Below are 17,266 nucleotides of genomic sequence, written 5' to 3'. Positions count from 1 at the left end.
TTTTTCTTACTTTGTAATAATGTTTCATGTCATGTGAACGTCTTAAACTTATAATTTGTAATGTCCACAATATGTAAAAAAAAAAAAAAAAAAAAAAAAAAAAAAAAAAAAAAAAAAAACAATTGAAATTGTTAGTATGAATATTAAAGTAAAATTGTAGTTTAATGAAAAAAAATCATTTTATAAACGTGGTGAAGATATTATAGTAAATATTTTTGTCAAACTGTCGCATTATATTCATAAATTTGATTCTATTCAGCCAATGTTATTATCATGCACCTGGCACGGGTGCATGAATGCATCATAATAGTGTTCTCGACGGCAGTTGGTGGTTCGTCGGAGGCCGATGCAGAAGCAGCTGCCAGCTGGCTCTGCCGAGTACCACCAGCAGCCTTCGCAGACGCGTCAGTCGCGCCCCGTCCACCACGGTTGGCGTGTGTTCATCTGTCGTGCTGTCAGTGCGCTCCGAGCTTAGTTCAATACCAACTCCCGCGTGTCGGTGCGAATGACACTTAAAAACTCGCCCGCCAAAGTGCACCGAGTCGAAACGGGCCTTTAGTTTGTTGCTGTTTTATTACATTTTGTTTTCTAATTTTATCCGAATTTATTAGCGTAATTGTTTGTTTTTTTCGCGAATTTGACTAGATTTGTGAGTGCGTGAAGTGTGAAGTCGTGTGGTATCATTGCACTCGTTTCGTACGCAGATTATTTGGATTTTGACAGATTTCCTCTAGTTGTGTATGTATTTTTAAAATTTAATATTCGATTATATATTTAGGTAATGCGATACATCTTTCCAATAAACTTCTCATTCATACACTTCCTGTTTCTAAAATAAAATCTCTAAATATAATATTTGTTATCTGATATACCTTATATAATTGTCGTTTTAATTTTATTTTCAGTAGGTATAACATTTCAATAATTTAATCAGTTCTTAATCAATTTAATTAACTGTTTGAGTTGATTAATCCCTACCAGTGACGTCACGTGGGGGTTAGTAAGCCATAGTATTGGTTTTCACGGCCACAATAATTAATATATTATGGAATTGGATTTTTAGTATAATACGAAAGTTTTGTATTGCATTTGTTGTGTTAAGATTTGATAACATATTATACGAAATAGTAAAATAGAGAATCTGCCTCGATACCAATGAATTTACCACAATTTAAGGGGTGGCATTTGACGTATACTTAAGGGTGGTACTTTTCCTAGAGACGTCACTGATTCGCATATCTCACGCTTTTTACGATGAATTCATCATTGTTATAGAATAAATATATATTTTAAGTTAATATTTATTTAAATTATTATGACATCTTTGTCGTAAGTACATTTTGATTAAATGATAAAAAATACATATTATACATTACGATGTTTAGTATTATTTGTTTAGTTTTTGATCTAAAGACTTGTTTTGGTATAATTATTGTGCAATTTCTATGTTTTTTGTTATTAAGATTAGGTACGTCATATTATATAGGTACTTATATTTTTTTTTCGGCTATGTCAGATCATAATAGGTTCATATGGGCCTCCACAGAGTAAAGGTTTGTATTAACAGATTTTGTTTTTTACGAGAAATGGATGTCAGCCACTTGCTCAACCTATTAGGTCCATACCCTGACTCACACATAGATTGAAAAACAATATGTGTACTTATCAGACCCAGGATTCAAACCTGGGACCCACGGCGTGAATATAATTAAAATTATTATGTAATTATATCATCATTATAGGAGATGACCGTATAGTATGCGGTCATCTCTTTCCGATAAGAAAGCTCACGGCGAACTGTGCTACGGAGAAATGTAATACGTACAAGTTACATGTAACCAAATTTTCAATTTAGCTCGATAGCTCAAATGATAAGACTACTCATCCAAACATTGGAAGATGTGTATTCAAGTCTCACTCGGCTCACCCTTATCCATGATTTTTCGAATAGGTATATTGGAGGTTTTCGATGCATCAGTGAAACGGCAAATAATTTTCAACTATAGGCGCGACGAAATTTTGGACTCGCTGGCATTCGGACAGAGAACGTCGAGCTGGGAACACGTCAATTTGTTTCGTGATGGCGACGGGGGTATTAATTCTTAAATCGTGTAAAGATGACTAAAAACGTTACCCATTTACTTGAAAAAGAAAAGATGTCAATGAATATATTATTATTGTTACCAATAGAACAATAAACAGAACATTAAATGGACGCATGTTGGATTTATATGACAAATTATATTTCGTTCGGCATGCGTCATTTGCACCCGCTATCCGCGCATCGCCTAGCTACGACATTTTTAGACCGTGCCTCAACTGAGGTATAGCCTTAAATAGATATAAGTACTTTTTAATAATAAAGAATCCATCATTCACGTAATAACCTAAATGTGATATCCAGTGTATTGAATAAAAAATAATCATCTTTAGGTAGGTATGTATAAGTATAAAAATACATCAGGTGTTTCACGCAATACGTTTTCAGATAATATGTGTAGCATTTTTATTACATTTGGAACTTGTCTGCTTATCGGGATTCCTGTAGATGTCCCAAAGGACCATTCCACTCCACTAAGAAATTTTAAAACTATTTCAGAATATCTTTATAAGAACAGATACATTCAACTTAAGAGCAGAAATAAATTGCAAATGTTTAAAAAATATTATGTAAGATCATTAATCCAGGTAGGTGGGTATGGATGATTGTCTCAGGTAAAATAAGTAATTATGCGATAATACTCGACAATTTCGGCAAATAAGGAATGTTGACGCCAAACAAGAGATAGCGCCAACAGAAAATATGCTTTAATAGACTGCATCCTGTCAAAAATCCACCAATTTATTCTAGTGTCAAAAAAAACAACACGGAATATTTTGAAGGTTAGTTTTTATGAAGAGGCCACTGAGTCCAAAGTATTAAAACATACATTATGGTATGAAAAGACATAAATTGATTTAAATAAATAGCCTAAATCTGACGAATCATTATGTATTTTCAATAAGAAGCTATCTTTTCAACCCACAATCGTCTCATAATAAAATACAAAACAAAATTATTCAGTATATTAATACATACATAAATTATTCGTTATTATGAACAGCGAATTTTAGAGATATGTTAACAATGTAAATAGACAAAAAACACTTTGCGAACGTATAAATGTCCAAATTTCTCTATACAAAAAAAGTTCTGGAACCATATTTTACTAGAATTAGATGACAGCAATAGCGAAGGGTGGAGGTGGGCTGTTAAAATCCGCCATAAATAATACACATTAAGCTTTGTTAGTCATACGTATTTGTGTTTATTGAACTAAGACTACAATTTATAGATGATGTTGGTTAGTTTTAAAAATCAAAAAACCTTGCCTAAACTAAACCATAATAGTTTTGGTATACTTTGGGCGATACGACAAAACAGTGCACACTTTTTCATTCATACTTAGGTATTTGTTTTCGTTGGATTAAAAATACATATTACACAATATATTGTTGGTTCATTTTTTTCTAATTCATTAAGCCCTGCCTAAAACAAACTATAATAGATTAAAAATATTATTCCATCTATAAAATATTCAAAGTTATGTATGATTCAATTGCATAATTTTAGATATTTTATAGATAGACGAATATTTTTTGACTATTATCTATTATGCCATGGTTTTTGCATGGTTTAATTGAATTTTACAAACTAACCGACACCATTTATAAACTGTCGTCTTATTTAAATGAAAACACATACATATGACTGGCAAAGTTTAGTATGCCCTATTTATTCATGGCAACTTTATAGACTTAACCTTCATGTTATGTAAAAGAAAATAAAGGAAAACTTTACATTGATTAAAAATGTCATCTAAATTTACAGTATTAAAGTCGTTTTTCGATTCTAGACAAACCACATATAATATAATTATTATACTGTGAGACTGTAAAAAAGACATTTGGTTGAAAAAGAAAAATACATTATAAACAAAAACAAAATAATAAAACTAGTCATCTAATAAGAGTCACGGTAAAATCGGCAAGACATCGATCGCGACAACTTATGGTTTGTCTCGGTGTATGGCTGAAACCTCTTTGAGTGAGGCATACGTGAAGCATGACTCCGCGATGTTGTGGTTTGAATCTCACCACAATCGCAAAGCGGAGACTCTTCCAAGCACCAAAAAGGTATGCATCATAATATAATGATGATTCGGCTCAAACACACGCTCACGCCCAACCACACAATAGTATGCATCACAGCTACTTGAATATTCGACCTTGTTTACGAAAAAGGGCGTAACCCACACAGAACAAATTTTACAGGAGAGGCAGAAAACGTTTTTTGAATGATTTTGGTTCAACATTAATAACAAAAATAGGCACAGACATTGGGTACATGGTGATTAATGATTTGGTGTAATATATTTCCGATATTATGATAATTAAAGAAGTTATTACAGAAAAATCATTAAAACTGAGGGTAAATGCTTTATTTCTTAAATTAAAACTAAATTAAAGCTCAATTAAAACTTGAATTTAGATAATAAATCGGCATTTGCGGCTTACTTCTTTTTTACAGAACGTCTATTTAGTTGTATACATTGTTAATATCTATTAAAAGCACTTTTCGAAAAATCTAGGGTTACGCCCTTTTTCCTAAACACAGTCGAATGTCAACGATGAAGACATACAACCAGCTAAGTGACTCGTATTCAATAAACTAGAAGAGAAATTTGAGGTCGGAATACTTATAATTCGGTGGTTGGACTGTATAGTAAAAGACACCCTGGGGCTAGGGTAGTGGAAGGAACTTACATAATACAGATGGTAGGCAATTAATAGTGAAGACAGGTAACCTAGTTCAACAATGGTTTCTATTACCGATGATGCCCTATAGCGATAGCGAACCTATAGCACGCGAATATTTTATTTTGAAGGGAATACAAAAACCTTTAATACCAATAATAAATGACAGATCGCATTGTATAAAAAATAGCAGGCAATAAGCATTACGTTTAATGTAAATATATAATTGCATAGGTCGTTCCTTAGGTTTTATGCGTCAAATATGATATTATCGCACTAACCTCATCAGGCGGCGGGAGAAGCCGCGCAGCGAACCTTTGATTTTGATCGATTTACAATGCTTGAGACCACTGTACCGAGAGAATACCTCATCTGATCGGAACATGTATGATGTCAATTTGTGCGTAAGGAACCGAACCAAGTAATACAGTAACATATAATTTAATTTATATCCACAAAATGACAACCAAATAATAAACAAAAACTTAGAGCTAGTAATAGTAATTCTGGCAGACAGTTTCAAAATTGGTGGACCGAAATGTATGGCGTAATAGAATTCTCGAAAACGATTTTTCCCCCATGAAAAACTTCTTGGAACGTCAGACAGTCAAGCAATAATATTTGGGAAATTTTGGCACGCGTACGTAAAAAGGTTCGCGGACATTTGACCACAAACAATATTTATTTATATTCCATTTTTTTTTATTACTAATTCTTTATTTACTTTATGATTGCCGCATTATTCAGATATGTATAAAAAGAAAAATCCACTAGTGTACCTAACTCATTTCAGCAATAGTAAACTAGAATTCAAAACGAAAAAGGAAATGATGCAGTCTGTAATATTAAACGTTACGCGGTGAAATAAAGTGATCATTAAGAGCGTACTTCACTGAAACGGCAAATAATTTTCAACAGTAGGTGCGACGAAATTTCTCACTAGTCGCCAATCGGAGACTGACAGTCGAAGTGTCCGCACGTCGATTTGTTTTGTCATGGCGTCAGATGAAAATATTCTTAAATCGTGTAAAGATGAATAAAAAACTTTACGTATGTACTTACAAAATGAAACATGTCAATGAATATACTATCATCATTAGTAATATAACAATAAACATAACATTAAATGGACGCATGGTGGATTTTTATTACAAATTATATTTTGTTCGGCACGCTTTATTTGCACAATCTGCGCATCGCCTAGCCACGTAACACATTATTTAAAAATAAATAATAAACAATTTCTCTTAATTCCTCTATTTTCCACGTGTAACAAACAGGTGGGATTCGTGGCTAAAATATGTTAACATAATAAAACATTGTAAGCCGATGAGGTCACTCTTACAGGTGCTAATCTTTTCAGAGCTTATTTTAATCCTCCATTGTAATCCTTTCATTGAACACTCTTTATAAGTAGTAATAAATCTCGACATAGGTTATACAGCCTGACCGCAATAAATGACTTATTATATACCGCAATATCCGTTTATAAAATATCGTGAATTTTGTGATCAACCAGTAATTTAATCGGCGCATTAAATGAAGGTTCCCTTTCAACCTAATTTAATAAAAAATATTTTTAACATCACTCACTTTTTTACGGCTTAATAATATATTTATTTTGAACTTCTCTAAAGGGTCTTCAAGGGTTAACCCATTGGAGACAAGGCTGCATTACAGGGTGCAGAACATGGTCATATTTTGATTTTTTTTAAAGTTAAAGTTACGTAATAATAGATATAGCCATCATTTTATGGTGTTAGTTATATAAAGTTCCACACATTTTTTAAGAATTATTTAAGTTATCTATTTTTATTTAAATTTGTCAAAATAATGACCAGATTGGTAGGTACCTATGAGGTGTTTGGGTGAGTAAAAAACTTATAACGGCCCTTCTTCTTCTTCTTCCGGCATCTTCTAAATATCTTGAAGAGTATTATATTTATCTCCAGTTTTAGTATATCTTTATTTAATCATTTAATTCTATCATAGACTTTTTACCTTTGTCATTTTGTATAAAAAAAATGCTAAAAAAACACAAAAACCTATATTTGACACGTTTTCTTGATTCCACTGATACATAAAATTAACCTAAAATATAAATAAATAACAGAAAAATATAATACAAATATTTATTTGAATTAAATGAATAATAAATGAGGGTTAATACGGACCTGTTAACTTTACTGTCAATAATTATTATATATAATACAATATATCAATTATTAAACTAAAAGATAATATACAGTAGTTACCTAACTAAACTCTGTAATTTATAATATATTATAGCTACTAGCTATAGCCCGTGACTTCGTCCGTATAAAATACGAAGGTAAAAAGTATCCACATACAATATGATTAAATAGAGTGATTCGATTTGGTTTTTTTACCATATCAATGAAATAGATAACTGTTGGGTCTAGACGCGTGTATCTTTATCCGCACCTGACCAAACCACTATAATCTTACTACTTTTATGTAGGTATTGTTGCAAGTGCGTTATATTTTAACGTTGTTTTATCTTAACCGAACCTTTTGAGATGGCTTTCGAGATGAAACTCCAATAAACAATATTTTAGTGTTGTTCATTCATCAATATCGTTCAAGTACCTATTTTTTCAGTTATACTGGAACAAAAAGATTTAAGCACCATGAAATAGTCAACACACATACAGACACACAACAGTCATACAGACACATAAATCGACTGCTTAATCTGCAAACCGGCTATCTCCATTTGGGCAATTTGTTCAGGAAGGAGAAAAAACATCATAATTTAACTCCCGAGCGGAATTTAACGATTCCAAAAATACACTTGGAAATTATTTTTTTTACAAATAAGCTGCACTAGGAATAAATACACTATTTTAGCTTCCCTTTTATATATTAATGAAATTTATATAAACTGCGGAGTTGTTCCATTTATGCTATTGGAAATTTATGTGAAGAACGATAACGCATGTATTTATAGGTTTAGGAATTTGAAATTTTGTGTGAGCATAGAAAACATACTTTATAATAAAATGCTATAAAAATCTCATTTTTGATCAAAGATGCAGTTAGCTGGTTTGCAGATTAAGTACCTAGTCCAAATGGTATTTTTGTATATTACGTCGATCGACTTTATTCACTCAAATATACGTATTTAACTATAATATAACTATAACAAAATACCAATTTTAAATAATTTAGGCAAAATAATCAATTGACTGGTTATCAGTAGAAAATAGAAAGTTATAAACTTAAAAAATAAACGTTCTTTATTAGTTTAAATAAGCACATTGTCATAGCTTTATAAAATATTTTTAAAATACCAATGACTACCGTTTGTGAATTTCCAATTAGTGAATAACACATTCGGTTTGCAGGTGCAACATTAGTCATGCAGAAAATTATGTTAGTCACATCATAATGCAACAAAGCCATTGAAATGGTAGCAGATACACATCAAATTGATTTCAATACAATACTAGTTAATATTAATAAAAATCAACCAATATAATTTTGTTATTCTTAATCAAATTCTTATAAATAAGAATTGTCAACTCAATGCAATTATTTAGTAAATAATAATATTAAGGCTTCCAATATATTATATGAAAATTCATTAATTTAAAATATAATTAATTATAACAATATTACACGAATACTAATTATCAGTAATAATATACTGTTAAACTAATTATTACAATCAATATCAGTGATTGTCAGATTAACCTGGGGGCGCTATAAGATTTAAAAAGGCACTGGAACGCAAAGATTCAATATAAGGCTGCTCAAAGGGGAGAGAATACAAATCGATACCTCCCCATGCACACCTATAGTCGTATGTCTGAATATGATATTACAAGAGAACTATTTAAAATTCAAAGATTTTTCGTTTTTTCTGATAAATAAAGAATTTTATTAAATTATTTAAATAATTTGAATAAAAAAATGACCCTCCATTGTGTTTTTCAGTGGTACAAACTTATCTGTAGAATTGATGGGGGAGCCACAATCGAAACAGAGATACAATCTGACAGTGGAATGACATAATATTATTCAATTTGGTCTCGCTAGACCTGTTATGTATGTATGTAGTTCCATTTTTGACCACTCTTCAGATAAGTTTGTAGTATTATAAGACTAAAGTGTTCAACCAATGTGTGCTACCAACGCTCACATTTGCATGTAAAACCTGGATTCTTAATGTAAGAGACATCCAAAAATTACGAGTAGCACAGCAACGTGGCGTGGATAAGTGCATGTTGGCCATAGCGCGTAAAGATTACAAAATAAACCAATGGATAAGGACGCAGGCACGAGTCAGCCATATAATAGAGGTCGCTAATCAGATGAAATGGCAACGTGGTGGAAATGTCGCTCGATGACTGGACAACCACTGGACAAATGCCGTCATACAATGGTACCGAAGGGGCACTAAACGCCCGCAGGGACGCCATACAACTCGCTGGATATACGTACTCATACAGTTCGATTTATGTACTTAGAAGCGAAGAACTAGGGACCGAAAAGAGTGGATGGAGCTAAGGGAGGCCTTCACCCAGGATTGGATCGGCCCCGGCCAATGGTGATTATGATGATTTAAACAATTTAGTTGTAACATGATAATTATTTTTTTTAAAACGAAAACATGGCATTGAAATTCATACAGCTCTACTATAAACTCAGTTTTTTGGAAATTTCACTTCACGGTGTAGGTCCTCCACTGTAGGTGACAAGTGGAACTAATAATATAAATTAAAACTCCTCACTTTCACTTGCATGAATCATTATTTTTATGTGATTTTGAGGATTTGTGCTTGTAAAAAGAGTTTTCTCCAGTACGTCATTTTATGTGTTTTTAAAATAAATATTCACCCAATTATGTTTATAAATACCTACAACATCGCACTTAAGACATATATTATTTTTATTAAAATTTAATTTTCATTCCACCGTTTTTGACTGATTGTTTTGTTTTGAAAAAGTTTTGGTAACTCTAATTAGTGTAATCCATAATATAGTCGGCTTATCTAATAAATATTATATTAGGTATATTATAATTTAGTGCACATATGGAATACGACTACACATTGTTGATACTTGTATAATTATTATCCAGAGTATACATATATTATTGTATAATGATACTATATTCGTCAAAAACTCTACGTGAATTCAGTGACGTAATAAAACATGTCTGAATTTTGAAATAGTTCTATAGAATTTCAAATAAACCGGGGCGGAAGTTTAATTTCTTATTCAAATATTGGCAAAGTGTGTCTCGTTTTTGTATTCCATAACTCTGGCTGTATGAAAAGTACAAGTTCTTGAACTTTGAAATGGCCTAAGTAAATTATTACGAACGCTATCTTTGCAAATATGTCTCTTGAACAATTTCTTAAAACTATCTCAATAATGTTATTAAACTAAATTTTAGTACATTTAGTAATAGAATATTTTACCCACTTCTGCAACGCTCAGTGAAGTAATGGAAGATAAAAGAAATCATTTTAATTGTGTTAACTGCCAACTCTTGACGGAAAGACATTGTATTAATATGGCAATTCAAATTTTCAAATTTATTTATTTTACATGTAATGAACATAACAAATTATAAATTTAAAGCGTTCAAGACATGACATAAAATAAGTGTTAACAATTTTTCAATTAAAAATACAGAGCAATGTGGTACTGTTCGGTTAAAGCGGATACAGCGGAAAACGCATTTTGAAAATAGCCGATAAACTGGATTATTTGTTAGGTTAACCTAACCTAACCTAACCTAACCTAACCTAACCTAAACTAACCCAAACTAACAAATAATCCAGTTTATCGGCTATTTTCAAAATGCGTTTTCCGCTGTATCCGCCTTAACCGAACAGTACCAGCAATGTGAGTTAATAATACAATAAGTAATAAAATAAGAAATCAGAGTAAACTATTGATAGACCTTATCTTAAAAACTTATAAAACAACGTCCACCTAAATTCATCCTCACGTAAGCTGAATATAACAATATCCGAAGCGATTTCATTAAACATGGTTATTGCCTTCCCAATTGGCATTACTAATGACAGGTTAGTTCTGCACCTTGGCAGAACAAACAACGGATGCCCTCGATTCCTAAGATAATTATCAGAGACACACAAGCCAATACCACCAAGAATGGCAGTTTCTATTTGCGCCACGTATAAGTCGGAAAAATATTTAGCTAAATGATGATCGCTTCTAAATTTTAAGCTACAGTATGTAAGCATACCTAAGAGAAATTCAGTTGGATAGAGCCACGGATAATATCCATACAGCTGAAAGTAAAGGAGTCTGACAAAAATTTCTTCTGGACCCTCTCCACTATAATCACGACCGTGGTCGGTTTCTTCCACTTTTTCAGCCAGTATGAGAAAGACATTCTTATCAGGATAACACTTTAAAAAACAGATGAAGAGATTAACACTTATATTATTAAATACAATAATTAATAAGTATTCAACGAAAATTCTCTATTCCAAAATAATCTAATAATTATTAAATTAACATGAATGTAGTGCGGTAACTTTTGAGACCATTCATGCTCTTCAAAGGCATTTATATTATATTGAAATTACTAGGTGTATTTTGAGACACCCATAACATTTTATCACGTCAGACATTCCAATTTTAGATCAAATTATTTCTACTGAATACGCGATGATGAATTTTCAGAACAAAAATAATGTAATGATGCTGTCAATATTTTCTAATGAAATTATACGGTGACAACGGTATCTTAATAATGAGCAACTGTTGGCATAGTATGAAAAAGATAATAACAAATAGTAAATCCCAAACTACAGCACATTTTCTCTGATAGAGAGAGGTACCGAGCAACCAGTATCTTGTTAAAATTATTTATTTGTTTTATACCTATATTAATACTTACACTTACTCTCATATTAAAAACATATTAAACATATTAATCTATGCACCGCAACCAAAGTACTTGTGTACTGCCTGCCATTGATTAATATTATATATTATAAATAGTAGGTAGTGACATCGCCTTTTTATGACGCCATGCTTCTGGATGCATTTCAAGACTCATTGTCGCTCGTAAAGTCCATTCACTACAGACTTTGGGCTTACAGTGCGTAGCCTGGATGGATCCATAAAGTTCACTCCCCCATTTGAACTGTGTTTTTCAGATTCGGTTTTTGCTTTCGTGGAGCAAGATATAAGATGCATTCTGAATCGATACTACTCGCCCATAATTGCGTCGACGTCGCGAACTCCAAATTGTACTGTAAACCGATTTTGTAATTTGAACTGTGTCTATAAATCAGTTTTACCAAAACAATGTTCATACTGCCGATATCCAACCTACCTTCCACAAAAAAACATTCCACCCCATCTCTCTCCCCAGAGTAAGAGGGCAGTTTGTTAGTAGGCATGTCGGTCTTTTATATATGTGTATCGACAATAAAACTTAATTGCGAGATATAAGGAGTTCAATCAATTAAGGCCTACATAGAAAACAAAATTTAAAAAAAAAACTCGTGCAAACTTTAATACAATATCAAAGTAGGTAGATACGTATAACTATCTAAATACAAATTCGATGCTAAAAGGATACAATTATTGAATTAAAATGTGTCCAAATTCATTGCCCTCATTCTAAAACATACTTCGGTATACCATACGTCGGTTTTGTAAATTCTCTACCAGCGGTCGGCAACCATTTTATCGTCAAGGGGGCAATATAACACTCGGAAAACGCCAAGGGCGCATAATATAATGTTGATATATTATCCCCGTTATTTCGTATTATATATTGTTTTATATGCTGATTTTATTGGGTTCAATCGAGGGTTTTGGAAACAAAAACGGCAGTTTCCATTTTCGTAAAATAAGACAATTTTATTGACTTGCCAACATTTTTCGAAAATGGAAACTGCCGTTTTTGTTTCCAGAGCCCTCAATTATTTAACGATATGGACTACAATTAATAATTCTCACATGGCAATGATGACAGACATTGGATTATAATCTTTTCAAGGAGTCTAAAATCCTACTTATTGTGTAAGATATTTAAACCGAATCCTTCATGTGAAACAGTTGCGGAAATTCAAAATTTTTACAATAGTTTAATTAAATGTAAACCAGGGCACACTATAGTCAGGCCGTAACACGAAATTGTAAACTTCGATGATAGTGCTAGTAATTGCTCATATTTCGAATGCAATATAGAAAACTGTTTGTAGAAAATAATGAATGTTGCATATTGATTTTTTTGCATATCTCTTACATTAAGAGTTGAAGTTTTACACGCATACTTGAGCACTAGTAGCATACATTGGTTGAACACTTTACGCTTTAAGACACAATGAGAGGCCACTTTTATGCCGGCGCTCTATTGGCACGCAAGTCAGACGATTTACAGTCTTCGGACTATTTTTTCGCGTGGAGCACCCCAGATCTGCGGACTTTGTAATCCGCAGACCAGGCTCGTTGGATTTCTTGATATTTTACTCTCCGAGTTGCCAGACTTCGTCCGTCGATCACTATGCAAATTCGATTTGACATTAATACGCAATCATTCGGACCGAACAAAAATCTGTAATTGTTTTAAACATTTTCATTGATTAATTTGTTAATTTACACATTAGAAAATGAGAGATTTACCAATTATTTTTTTATTTGTATTTATGAAATTCATAAAAGAAAACGTAAAACTTATGTTTTTTTCACTGCTATATTTTTTTATGCAAGTCTACAAATTATGGCCCCCACATCCTGAAACGGGCCCCCAGGGCAGGGTCTTTGGCGGGCCCCGCTACCTACCGCTAAAGATAAAGGCAGTGTGACGATCTACAGTAGGTGTACCAAAAAGTGTAAGGGTAAGCGATAAAATTAATGTGTATATTTAGTTTTTTTTGTATATTTTAATACAACCATTTGAATTATGGAGTTGTCGAGTATCGATACACAATTAAAAATTAAATCGTACAACCACATATTTTAAATAATAACAATAACGAAGAACAATAGCGCCGCAGGCGACTTTTTTACTATTTAAGAGAATTTGTGATGTGTATTTATATCAGTTATCTGGTCGACTCGCCACCCCGGGCCCTTCCTCAGCCCGGGCCCCCAGGCTAGAGCCCTGCCAGCCCCCCCTTTGTGGGGGCTATGCTACATATAAATAACACAAATTTATAGGATTATCGGAAGACATTACGAGAATCGCAACTTTTCACTTTTGACAGCTCGACTTTTCAATAGACAAAGACAAATAGACAAATCGGACGATTTATTATCCTCGGACTTTTGGCTCGCCAATGGAGCGCTGGCATTAAAGGTACTATTTATCGTCAATTGACTTCCGTTGTCCAAGATAGACGTAGTTGTTGACCCACTATATTTGAGTGCTATTGATGAAGATCACTTTTGGTTCAGCAAAGCAAGTTACCATTGCCTCTGTCTTCGACATATATCTACTCCTGCTTTTGCCTACTCTGCTGTTTTCAATTGCGACCCCCTGTATCCTGTTCTGAATATCTTCTGGTTCGTTCGTAAAGACAACAATATCGTGTGCAAATGGTAATAATTTGAACGAAACATGTAATCGAAAATCTTCATTTATTACGAACACGTTACCGCATTCCATTACAAAACAATTAATAACACTACCAACGTAATTTGTAATTCAGTGTTACGGCCTGAATATATAATATAGTGGGCTTTGGTACAAAGTGTAAACTTATTATTTACAAACTTGTGTAAATAACCAAGCCATTCCATAGTATTTGCACTTTAAATTTGTTATTGACTCTTAGTACATATTATTGCAATCTAGTACTCGCGAATAGTAATTCGTAAAATAATGGAAGATATTGTTTTGTTAAATATATTTGAAATATTATTATTACGACTTACAAAGTATGTATACATAATGTAATTTTGTAGGCGCAAATAAATAATAGGATGGAATTGTTGACTCTGCTTGGATTTAAGCTCAGGACCAATAATTATTATATTGTTTCTCTCTTATCATCACAGTCCTGATAGGTACTTGATAATAATACATTTACTTACTTATTTTATGTAGGTACGAGTACAATTTTATGTGAATAAATTCAGGGTACTTACTGCCTTTTTTATCCGCGGTGCCGACTCATATAATATAATAAAATTATCGATGTGCGACTGATTTATGCACAAATAAAACATTTATTTTGAGAGAAAATTTCCCTTTATTAAGTACTTATATATTATATATAATTATAATACAATAATTATTGTAATCGTTATTTTATTAATTTACATTAATTCGATGTGCAGTGTTTCTTTAGTTATACTTTGCATCTAGCGACAGAATATAAACCTCGCGGTTTAATACATGTGCCATATAACATATACAATGTAATGCTAATTTACATTTTAAACTAAGTATTATAATTATTATTGAAAAATCTGTCTGACACCTTCGAAAGAATTTATTAAAATATATTTGAATGATAAATATATCCATAAAAGAACATGTAGGTAATTAGGATAAAAGCATTCCAAAACCAAAGTTTGACTTTCGTTTTATAAAAATATTTTATTTTAATGTGTTTACCGATTACTTAATGTAAACACTTTAAAATATAATATATTGTCAGTTACTTTCATGTTTCTTATTATGTTGATAGATGCCCTTAGTAGCACTACAAATCCTCTTAATCATATTTGTTAAAAACCTACAATTCATTTTTTTTCAAAATAATGTTTATTACTTAGCTAAAACAATGAAACTTAATAAATAACTATCATCAGCTATGAGTTCAAAATGAATGTTAAATAGTTTATTTTGACCAATTCGTTTTTAAATCAGTCAAACAGCACTCTGTTATTTAATATTGCACGGACATCGTGAGGCTAAATATTAAAATTTCGATCAATTTTTATTGAATTTTCCGCCTGTGCTATCATTTTCAACTTGAGAAATTGATGCACGCTTGATACTAGGAGGCCATCCATGCACCGAAACCGTATGCGGTTTAGATCCATGTGCCATACTAAACTTATGATTTTTGTTCATGAAAATATATTTTCACTAAATTTGTAAGTGTAAGTGTATGGTATAGACGGATACGATCAGATGCTTATAATATACTTTTGTGGAAATATATTTCCATGACCAGAAAAGATTCAGGTTCACCACATTCGCAGGTGGTTAAAATAACTCGCATTTGTCTGTTTGACAACTCTATCAATTATGTTACAATGACACACATGACAATCCTGCCTATATTACAACCGTATAATTTCGAAATTATTTCACCAAAACCTAAAAAAGGTGCTTAACTTTAAAATAACATTAAAATCGTTTTTATTTCTTCCTGACTATACAGCGCTATGTATATGACACCTTATTCTATTTCATCAAAACATTTGATTGTAAGTGCATTCATATCTGGCTCAGAATTATCTGGACATCTTATGCGTGGTTAGCCAAATCCACTGTCGGAATTCTTCCTGAAAGTCCGTAAAAATTCCTTTATTATTCAGCGTGGGTACATGATCCAGCCATGCGAGGTTCAATCTCGATAACTGAAATGATACGAGAACCGCGCATAAAATAATAATAAAAAATAATGTTACATCAGAATAAATAAATGAAAACGCAGTTTTAAAAATCCGAGATAAAATTTGGAAATTTCTAAAAACGTTTTTAATAAGGTAGAGAGCCGAAATACTCATACGCTTTCCCGACATTGTGATAATAGTAAAAACTCGAATCAAGCTACATAAAATAAAATTTAAGAATACACTTACTTCGCGTATGGCATATTAAATAATATGTGTTGTGTATTGTAATTTAAAAAATTAAACTCTCTAATAAAAATAAAATTTAGGTACCTACATTATGACAAACGTCATTCCACAAACTAAGTCAATCAATATTGTAAGTGTGTTAAGGTTTAAATAGACTATATGACGATCGGGCACATATATGCTAAGAGCGTTTTAGTGTATATGATCAAATCTATGCCATTCCGACATTTATACATACATATTGTATGACAGCTATGACATCGTATTTACACTCTGTGACACCCTGTGACACAGGACGCCAACATAAGAAACGGGTTTTTCGACATATATATGACCGATCGTCATAGAATGTATTTGAAGCATTGTATCATAAATCAATTAATTATTATCTATATATAAATAAATCATAAACCCGGGTTATAAAACTCTTACTTTTATTAGAACTCAAATTCATTTTATATAACTACCCTTAGTGAATACTGAATAGTATAAGTAAACAAAATAAATAATATATTGGCTTGTATTAATACCTCCTCATTAGTGCTCGGCAAATTGAGTTACGGTAGGCGATCGATTTTTGTATTCTAAATTAATCTATTTTATTACTTTTATTACTAACCTACGTCATGGATTTCTCCAATATTTTTCTGTTGTAACTTTCTTGAACTTGCTAATATATTTTTTT

General features: G+C 32.0%; 1 protein-coding gene across 1 annotated transcript in view; it reads left to right on the top strand.

The window, feature by feature from the left end:
* The first annotated feature begins 407 nt into the window (after positions 1-407).
* LOC147068556 (MOXD1 homolog 1-like) overlaps positions 408-17,266 on the top strand; it is a 206,124-nt gene continuing 189,265 nt past the window's right edge. The window contains exon 1 of the mRNA XM_085953385.1: positions 408-738. The gene's annotated coding sequence lies outside the window, so the exon portion shown is untranslated. The remainder of the gene's footprint in view (positions 739-17,266) is intronic.

The sequence above is a fragment of the Rhyacophila brunnea genome, unplaced genomic scaffold (genome assembly GCF_057557595.1).
Source record: "Rhyacophila brunnea isolate RB1 unplaced genomic scaffold, BYU_Rbru_1.0 scaffold_3, whole genome shotgun sequence".
NCBI classification, from domain to species: Eukaryota; Metazoa; Arthropoda; class Insecta; order Trichoptera; family Rhyacophilidae; genus Rhyacophila; species Rhyacophila brunnea.
This window is presented reverse-complemented; position numbering and strand designations above follow the sequence as displayed.